Raw genomic sequence first — 10,237 nt, 5'->3', positions numbered from 1 at the left:
AGAAAAGCCAAGATAAAGAAACAGTCTAAGTGACCCAAGATGGATGAAAAAAGAAACTGAAACACAATGGGAGATCTTTCAGCTTTACAAAAGAAGAAAATCTTGCCATTTGCAATACTATACATTGTGTTAAGAGAAACAAGCTGAAAACAACAAAACACTGAATAATTTCACTGAAAGGTGCAATTTTAAAAAGTAAAATTCATAGAACCAGAGTAAAATAATGGTTAAGAGGGGTGAAAGTGGGGGATATGAGGAGATATTGCTTAAAGGACACAAAGTTTCGTTTATGTAGAACAAGTTCTAGACATCTAAGGTACAGAAGGGTGACTGTATTTAATAATATCATATTAATAGACTTGAAATTTGCTGACTAGATATTAAATGTTCCCACTGCAAAAATATGTGATTATCTGAAGTGATCTATATCTAGCTATCTTGATTCTAGCAATTATTTTATAATGTATATGTATATTTAAGTATCACATTGAACACCTCAAATATAAATCATTTTTATTAAAAATAAAATAGTATTGGGAAAAATTTCCTAAATATTATGTTTAAAAAAATTAAAAATCAATACTTATTTGATTCTGGTGTTATTTGACATTAATTGATAAATCAATATTTGGAGGAATGTAGCATAAGTTATGTCTATATTTCCTGTGTATAATCAAAGTGTTTTAAAGTATTAGCATTTCATTCATATCCAAAGAATGATTATGAATCATTATATACCTAACAAGTACAGCTAAGAATTAATTACCTCATAAAAGAAGTACCCATGAATTATAGATATGAGGACGTGTGAGCACTATATACATGAGAAATTCACCTAGAAGACTTCAAAGTTGATATCAATTTTTTGCAACAAATTATTCTAATACTGATATGGCCCCCTGGAAAATTCACTGAGAGTATAACAAAGCTATTCACCAGGGTATGCCAGGATATTTGGACCTGGCTAGTTTAGAGACATTAACTATCTTTTCTAATTGAATATAATAAGCACACAATATGTTCAACATACCTTTGAGGAGGGATACTTGTTGAAGACTCTGAAAATAGCTAATTCAGCTGCAACAGTCTTTCCTGATCCAGTGGGTGCTCCAACTAAGACACTACAGTCTGTGTGATACAGTGTATGAAATATTTGTGTCTGCACAGGGTTAAAGTGGCTGAAGTTGTACAGGGCTTCATATGCTTTACATCCCAAAGCCGTAATTGGCAAAGGCTGAAGATCCAGTAATTCTGAAAAGATCCAATAGGTACTTCTGTACAATAATTGAAAAAACATGCACAATACTGAATACTGTATTTTAAAGAATAACATTTCCTAATTATCTCTAGAGAAGAACATATTTAATATAAGTTCTTATACACCAGTGACACATCTTATTCAGTCACTACATTTAACATAACTGATAAACAGAACACTTTTATTGAAGAATCCCCTATAAGCCAACTATATATTTCTCTTCCAAAAAGGGAAATAACTTGAATAAAAGTACATGAAAGTATGTATGTTATGGTACAAAAATAAATCTGCCGTAATTTGTAAAACAATGAAAACCATTTGTAAACAGCAGTATTGGAAGGGTCACTAACAACAGATTACTTTTATCTGCTACACACTGACCAATCCTGAGTAGCTGAGGGATCTTTTGTACGGCCAATGGAAACAAAAATGAATTTAGCCTTATTCAGGAAGGAACAAGGATAGTAGTTTCAGAACACAGCATGACTGAGTAAAACAAAACAAAACAAAACAAAAAAACTCTCCTTAAAGGGTACAGGTTTTCTTACTTTCACTAATCATTGGGGAAATTTATGTCTGTAAAGTAAATTTATGTATTGAAAGACACCAGATTTCGTTGCTTCTTATTATATGGACTGGGTGCCAAAGAAATTAGGTAATTATTACAAAGTTTAAATAAGAAGATATAAAAAATCAGTTAAGAGGACATATTGATCTGACCTTTATAGTATGGTTGCAAAATGAAAAATATGGTAAATTTTCTTCTAAAAATGTACTTAAAAACAAAAACTAACTTAGTCGGGCATGGTGGCACAGGCCTGTAATTCCAGCAGCTCAGAGGCTGAGACAGAAAGATCCCAAGTTGAACAACAGCCTCAGCAACTTAGTGATATCCTATCTCTCAAAATAATAATAATAATAAAAAGACTGGGGATGTGCTTCAATAGTTAAGTGCCCTTTGGGTTCAATCCTGGGTACATTGTCCCTAAAGGAAAAAAAACCCAAAATAAAAAGATGATTTTAAGAAGTTATCTTTGCCCCACCCATTGCTCTACTCTATTGCAAGGATAGCTGAGAGCTAACTTCATACTCTCTATGTCTGATTATGATTGTTTAAATTTTCCGTAGCTCTGGAAATCCAGGAAGGAGGAAGACATTGCATGACAAGGCATGCAATGTTAATCAAACATATTTTTTAAATAAAAGACTAAAAATTAAACATTGTACAATGTCAAATGCACAGTTATTGACAATGTTAAATTAAGATGATCTATTACAGTGATTTTACCTAGATGGTATGTTTATACTACATCAGCTAATTATATAAATAGGTTGATATGTATTTGGTTGCTTAACAAAGAAATTATTAAATTGGCATTAACATATAATGCTAATATATGTGGAATTAAGTACTTTAAAGAAAGAAAGAAACCTAGCAATGATATTGGAAGCATATATTTTAAGTTAAAACATCATCACTTCCACATATTTTGAACTTATGAGATTCTAGACATCACATAAACACATTTGATGAAATAAGACAAGAAAGATCCTCTGCAATAAGTAGATTACTAGATTATACAGTCTCAATATCATTCTATTTTGATAAAATTTTTTGGTTTTGCTATGCCAAGATATCAAAGAGAAATTGAGATGTAATATAAAGAATCTCTCAATGAATAATATGAATAAGGTGTACATTTGACAAAATGAAAGATTATAAAGTCATATTTAGGTCTCCTTTCACTTCTGAAAGGACTGTCAAATAGCATGCTATTTAAAGTAGTCAGAATAACATTTTTATTCTGAAAAGTCAAACAGTTTGTCTGAAATATACATGGGAAAGAAAATTTGACTCCTAATTTATGTCTGTAAAGTAAATTAAGGACCTCTGAAAATCAATACTCATCAATTATGAATTCTCAAGAAATGAAATTAGTATACTAGTTTCAAGATGTTTTTGAAATAGATTTCAGGGGTACTTGAAAGTATCACTGCAAAGATTTATTCATGAAATTTTGCTTTTTTAATAAATCAAAATAGAAAGGCATTTGTTCATGTTATGAAAACCTAGAGTTTATACATTACAACAATAAAAAATGCTGCTGAATGCTCTTACTATATATCCCTTTTAATAATTTGTTATATATATATATATATATATATATATATAAACATTCCAAAATCTAAAAAAAAAAAAATGTGAAATTTGAAACACTTCGGGTTTTAAACATTTTGGATAAAAGATAACCTGTACTAGAAATAAGTTTATGTGAATTGGAATAAATGTAAGACAAAAGAGATATCTCAAAACTTTCACAGAGAATATAGATTAAATGATAAATGACAATTGCAATGAAAAAGGAAGGCTATATGGAGAAATAATGATTATATGTACAGATGAAATTCCAGTAACACAGAAATAGTAACTCTCATCATTACTATGATTATCAGAATTGACTAAGCCTACTTTAATGCTTTTGGAGCTTAAATAAACAAAAATTAAAGGTCCACAATTTGACTATCTACATATACATATTTGATTTTGAAAATTTTGAATATACAGTTTAGAAACAATTTTGTCAAGTAAGTTGGACTTTGATTCAGAATAAAACAACTTTATACTTGTCGACATTAATTAAAATAACAATTTTGGAAGTCAATAATTCACATCAACACATTAATGTTCAATTTGTTACCTGTATGGGGCGGATGCCTGTCTGATAGAATCAGATGTTGGAAGTTGATAATACAAACAGCCTCTGCTCCTAACCATCTATCAGAAACTGCTTGGATATAGTATTGGGAAGGCAAAGGTTCAAAAGTAGGGATTGCAAATATCAGTAGTTGAGCTTCTTTACTAATGACCTAATGTGAAATAAAGTCTAAAATAAATAAAGTTCTTAGTAGTCAATTCTTAATAGTAGATGTAATAAAAATAAACTATGTTGGATTTCTAAATAGCTCAGATATTCAGGTACTACAGTAACTTGTAGGCGATTTCCTTCTGAGGATTATTTGACATAACAGAAGGTAAAAATTTCTACTCACTTTATATTATTTATATATATGTTATCATTATGACATGTTACCAGTTTGGTTCATTATCAGAATTTCCCAAACATGATTTATGCAATTAATTCATTATTTCTATAATTTCAAGTACCATATTATTATTTACTTAATATTTTTCTTTAAATCTGATCAGTATCTTAAGTGGAATATCTGAAATCTCTTAAAATATATAGGTTACATTGTTATCAAGAAGATAAATGCATGAAAACAAAATATTGCTATAAAATACTATTGCTATCTAGTCAAGATTTTCAATCGGAAGCTTACTTTCTCTTTGATAAAAAGAGAAATTACAAATAAACCATGAGTTAAAGATGTAGCAACAATTGAGTCTTTACAGATAATTTTACAAGGAATGATCTTTTCACTAAGCAATTTATTATTTTGCAGGAAATTATTTTTACCCCCCTTATTTTATATATTCCATGCCTCTAGAAGCCATGCCTTAAACCATGGTAAAGATTATAAATGAATTTCTTGAACTAGGATCAGACTGAATAATCAATATTGTCACACTGAATCTCTGTGTTCCTTTGAATCCAAACAGGAAAACAGAACATAACAAAATTTTCATGGCACTCTGAAATCAGAGAGATAGTAAAAAACAAAAATTGTTTATATTTTTTTATGATAGCTAAACAATAAGGTTATATTCACCTGTTTTTTAAGAGCTAGAAAATACTCTGCATGATAAATATGATCATTTGTAGGATCTTCCACCCAAATCCACCAGGGTTCTCCTACTGTCCCATGGACCTAGAAGAAAAATTACTGTTTACATATCAGCACATATTAGTCTAACAACTTTTTGATATATAATTTATAAAACAAAGTTCACTCATTTAAAGTATACAGTTCAATGGTTTTAACATATTTACAAAGTTGCACAACTATGAACATAATCTAATTTTAGAACATTTTTATCACCTCCAAGAGAGTATTTATATTCATTAGAAGTATGGACATGGCTATTCTAAATACTTTGTTAAATGGAATGATATAACATATGGTCTTCTGTGACTGGCTTTTTAAACTTACCATACTATTTTTATAGTTCATCCATGTTTTAAACTGCATCAGTACTTTGCTTCTTTTTATTGTCAAATAATATTCCACTGGACACACATATCATATTTTGTTTATATAAGCCAATCTCTCTTTTTTCCTTATATGGTCCAAGACTTTTCAGTATTCACTTCTTCCTCAGGGACTCATGAAAAGGAGATCACATCCCAATCATTTCTCCTCCAAATCATCTTGCACTGTCTCACATGAGCTTTTGGGGGACACCACATTTAAACCATGAGACCTGGGATAATTTTGATTCACATAAAGCCAATCAGCTTATGGCATTCTCCTGACAATATCTATAGTAAAGGAGAAGTCCATAACAAACACTTGGCCTAATTAGACTGGGGGGGGCATGTATGTGTGGGAAGAGGGCTTACAGTTTATGTTGCAGGCTGAGGAAGTGGGTATGTGTTCCCCTTACTCCATTAAAAGTGAAAGAGAAGCAGGAAAACATTTGGGAAGTATCCAACAGTGTGAGCAGAGCAAAGAAGTGGAAAGATCTTGGGCCTTGAACAATACTATTAACCTCAAGACTGGACCCTCCTTAGGGCCCATCTGATCTGTGGACCTTTTATTGTACAAAAGGATATATTACCTTACGTAAATCAGACTGAGGCAAGTTAGGTTTTACATTCTTGAAGCTAATAGCATTATAAGAGAGTTAATTATAAAAACAATCAAGTACTTTCTCCTATTAATTAATAAAACTAAATTATGATGTATTATGAATAGCAATAGTAGAAAACCATGTGCAAAAATAACGAAACTTCCATTCCTTTAAAAACAATCAAAAATTTCAAATATGAGCTTATACTTAAATACAATTTTATATTTTATATAAAATTTCATTCATATTTATAAAAATATTAACTGTAATTTGGTGTTATCAACTAGTGCTCATATACTGTGAGAAAAATAGGAATTAGGAATGCTTTAGGAATTAAAGGTCTGAATGCTTTAATGACAATGTGGAATTAAATTATAACATGGGTGGGTGATTTTAGAACACACTGCTGAACAAAATTCATTTACATTAAAGATGTACAAATGTTAACTAATATAGGAAGTATCCAAATACATTTAACTAGAATTTTATAAGACTACTTGATGTAAGCATTATTATATACAGTTTCTGATTTACTTGCCTTCCCCAGTTAATTTTTTGAAACTGAAGACTGAGTCCTATGTGCCTTTTGTATGTACAATTTCTAACACAGTAACTAGTCAAAGGATATATCTTAAAAACTATTGATAGAATAAGAAGAGGATACAAAGTAGGTTTTTACATGTATGTTTACCATTATGTTGGTAAACACATATAAGATATTGAAGAACATCTAAGTATTAAAGCAGGAAAAGGAGGAATAAAAGTAGAAATAGAAACATAATAAGAATCAAGAAAGGACATTCTAGGGAAGAGCTCCATGTAAAATGCTATCTAATCAGAGAAGGAAAATAACTGAAAAATTGCTGGTTATGGCAACTGGTCAATCAGATATTAGAGATCCTTGAGGAAGTGGTCTCAGCAGAAAAGAAACTGGTGACAAGAAAGAAAATGTAGAATACCTTCTCTACAAGTCTAATGTTTAAGAAAAAGAGAGAACAGTATTTTGAGAGACATCATGATTTAAAAATGGATTTTTGGTAAGCAAAAATGAGAGTCAATAGAGAGGGAAAAATAAATGGCAAAGTTCTCATGGATTTGAAACCACTAAAATAGTGTCCAGTGATGCAATGTTAAGTTCCCTAGGCTCTCTAAGAACAGATGTAGGGAGGTGTAGTAAAATCTGAGGTACAGACATTTTAGTTTAATATAGATATTTTCCACTTCTACCTGATCATTCCATGTGAAATCAGGGTAGATGCGGACAGTCCATGTGATAGGCTGAATGGATGCTTCCATCATAACAGAAGGAATCTGATGAACACATTGTTTGACCTTCCGTCCAATATTCATGATGCAAAATGTGACCTGAAAGAAAAATATCACATAGAAGTAATGTGTCCAGACAGAAAAAAAGCAATATAATCTGACTTGTAAGTGGGATTTCAGAGTAGGTTATTTTATTGCTTGTTTTATGATTTGCTATGTAGAATAGATGACATTCTTGACCTCGCATTGTTGAGAACCACAGCCCAGTCAGAATGATGCCTGGCATTTGCCAGAGGGAATGTTTGAAAGGTGATGCCAGGGAACCATTGAGATGATGATTTGAGTTAAGCTGTATATAATTGCTGTGATGCTGGATTGATTGAGTTGTATATTTGACCTTTACTGTAGGGCAATAGGGCGGCTCTTGCTGCCTCGGGCAGAAATTCATAGCTCCGGAAATCAGTATCAAGGTTCCTTTAGGTATTAATAGGGTTCTGAGCTTTGATATTGTGCTTAAACTACTTTAAATGGAACTACTTCTTTTTGAGTTAGTTTAGAACACATACAGAAATATTTAACATTTTATGTACATAGCCACTGGTTTACTCACGGTCTACTTTAGAACTCTAAAATCACGAGAAATGCTTCAGGAATTAAATATAACTCATCCACCCAGGCCCACTTCTAGAAAACATAAAATAATCAGGTTCTGGAATGCAGACATGTATGGGAATACCAAGGGTAGAGGCTGTTAAAAAACAAATGTGACTAGCTGATTTGAGCAATTAAGTGAAAATAGATCATATTTTAAAGCATCAAGTGTGCAATATGTGTACAGTCAACTTACTTTGTTAATAGTCCGTCTTTCTTTTTGCCATTTTTCCTACTCTATCTTAGGGTACAAATGTTATGACTATCTCAGCCTCTCTAAACATCTTTGGAATTGCTCAGTGCCTTGCTTTTGCTGAGGCTGGCTTGGAACCCGCACTCCTCCTGTCTCAGCCTCCCCAGCCATTGGGATTCCTCAGGTGTGCCACAGAGCTCAGTTTCCTCTTTAGAATTCTGGCCAACAGTAACCCTCCTCCTTACTTGTCTTCAGAATGACTCTTTTCATGTGTAATGTCTACCCTCTGCAGAAGTCAATACTGTCTAATCAAGGCATTATACATTTATTCCATAAATGTTAGGATTTGTGGAAATGTATGTTTAGGAATAACTTTTCAATATTACACAAAATGCTGGACACTGAATACTATGTATGCACTGATGACAACTGGGTTTAAAGGCATCTATGTGTGATTAAGCTTGTTTAGAAACTCTGGAGAATGTAGAGCTTATTGTTCAATTAAATTTTTACTGTAATACTGCTGATATACATAACAGATTTTTGAAATTAGTTCAATATTAAGAAACAAAATGAGAATAAATATCACTAAATGATTCTTATCATTTATGGGTAGGATCTACATTTAAAATACTTAAAACTTTGCTAATATAAACTATTTTAATTGCTAATTTTTTGGAGGGGGTAGTGGGGGTTGAACCCAGGGCCAGCAGCTAAGCCACTAAGCAATATCCCTAGCCCATTTATTTTTCTTTTTTTTTTTGAGACAGGGTCTTGCTAAGTTGCTGAAGCTGACCTGGAACTTGTGATCCTCCTATCTCAGCCTCCAGAACTGCTGGGATTATAAGCATGTGTGACCACATCCAGCCTTAATTGCTAATTCTGCTAAATAACTTCATAAAATTTGGAGTGATTTTTGCTCTTTTGCGTAAATAAAGAGATTTCACATGTAGGTTCAAAATTTATATTGAGTTATATGCATTCATGGATATGTCAAAATTAACAATGTAAACTATAATGTACTAAAAAAACAAAAAAAGAAGAGAGAAAATAAATTTATGTTAAATAATATGAAAATTCACAATATTTTTATATCTGGTAAAATATTTTATTTTCACAGAAAAATTCATTTAAGCACTTTTTCCCCCTTCTTACCTATTTCATCTTTCCTCATATCTTTCAGCTTATCTACAGTAAGATTTTTTTCTTCTAATCTTGTTAGAATGTGTGGTGGTAACACTGAAAATTGTCTCAAAGGGCTAGCCCAACCCCAAAGCCTCTTGTTGAATGTAAGGCATGGGCGAAGCATCGGAGGGAGAGACCACCAAGGGACCACTCATGCATTTGGCAGAAGGGGATTTATTGATCTGTAAGGGTAAAAGAAATTGAAGTTAAAGCGTAAAAGTTAAAGGGTAAAAGATCGGGTGTTGTAAAAGTTTCCAAGCTGCAAGGTCTGAGTTAGCTGTTAAGACGATGCTTAGAACCGCCCAGTAAACATTTCCCCTGATTGTCTGGTTGTTTAATAACTGAAGGGGTCTGTGTGGTTGCATGCAGGCATTGCAGGGCCTGGACCAATCAGTTTAAATGTAACCCCCTCCTTAGGAATGACCTATCACTCCAGCCTGACCTGTTCCCGCCAATGAATGAACCAATCATGTTTAGGAGTTGTTGTTCAATTTTCCCACGCCTAATGATGATTTGTTCTGATGTATACAAAGCCCTCCGCCCTCCCCCAAAAGTGTACTTAAGCAATCCTCAGCCCCTGCTCGGGGCTCTGGGCTGCTTTCCCTTCTTGAGTGGGCACGGAGCCCCAGCATGCTGGTTCAATAAATCCCCCCTTCTGCCAATTGCATGAGTGGTCACTTGGTGGTCTCTTTCTCCGACGTTTCGCGGGACCCTTACATTTGGTGCATTGGCCGGGAAAAGCGCATTGCCGGACAAGGAGACCTCCAATGGACTCCTTTAGGGGGTAAGTAAGGCGCCTCTTCCTCTTCTTCTTCCTCCTTCTCTTCTCCTCCTTGTTCTCCTTCTTGTTTTTCCTTTGCGATCGCTTAGAGCTTTTTGGTTTTTGGCTCGATGGAGAGCGTAAATTCTCAGAGCCTTTTGGTTTTTGGCT

At 32.9% G+C, this 10,237-nt stretch overlaps 2 long non-coding RNA genes across 2 annotated transcripts in view; both read right to left on the bottom strand.

Moving 5' to 3' along the window:
* Positions 1 to 483: 483 nt before the first annotated feature.
* LOC125616841 overlaps positions 484 to 10,237 on the bottom strand; it is a 16,207-nt gene continuing 6,453 nt past the window's right edge. Inside the window, exons 2-3 of the long non-coding RNA XR_007347612.1 lie at positions 1,085 to 1,092; positions 484 to 495 (exon numbers count right to left, since the gene is read on the bottom strand). This is a non-coding gene — a long non-coding RNA (uncharacterized LOC125616841). The remainder of the gene's footprint in view (positions 496 to 1,084; positions 1,093 to 10,237) is intronic.
* On the bottom strand, positions 4,096 to 9,484 carry LOC107160153. The gene is made up of 4 exons (XR_001505823.2): positions 9,277 to 9,484; positions 7,239 to 7,376; positions 4,991 to 5,089; positions 4,096 to 4,126 (listed from the first exon to the last, which is right to left on the bottom strand). It is a non-coding gene; the product is annotated as an uncharacterized LOC107160153 (long non-coding RNA).

The sequence above is a fragment of the Marmota marmota genome, unplaced genomic scaffold (assembly GCF_001458135.2).
Source record: "Marmota marmota marmota unplaced genomic scaffold, marMar, whole genome shotgun sequence".
Lineage (NCBI taxonomy): Eukaryota > Metazoa > Chordata > Mammalia > Rodentia > Sciuridae > Marmota > Marmota marmota.
Note: the sequence above shows the minus strand (reverse complement) of the source record. Positions and strands in the feature narration are given on the sequence as shown.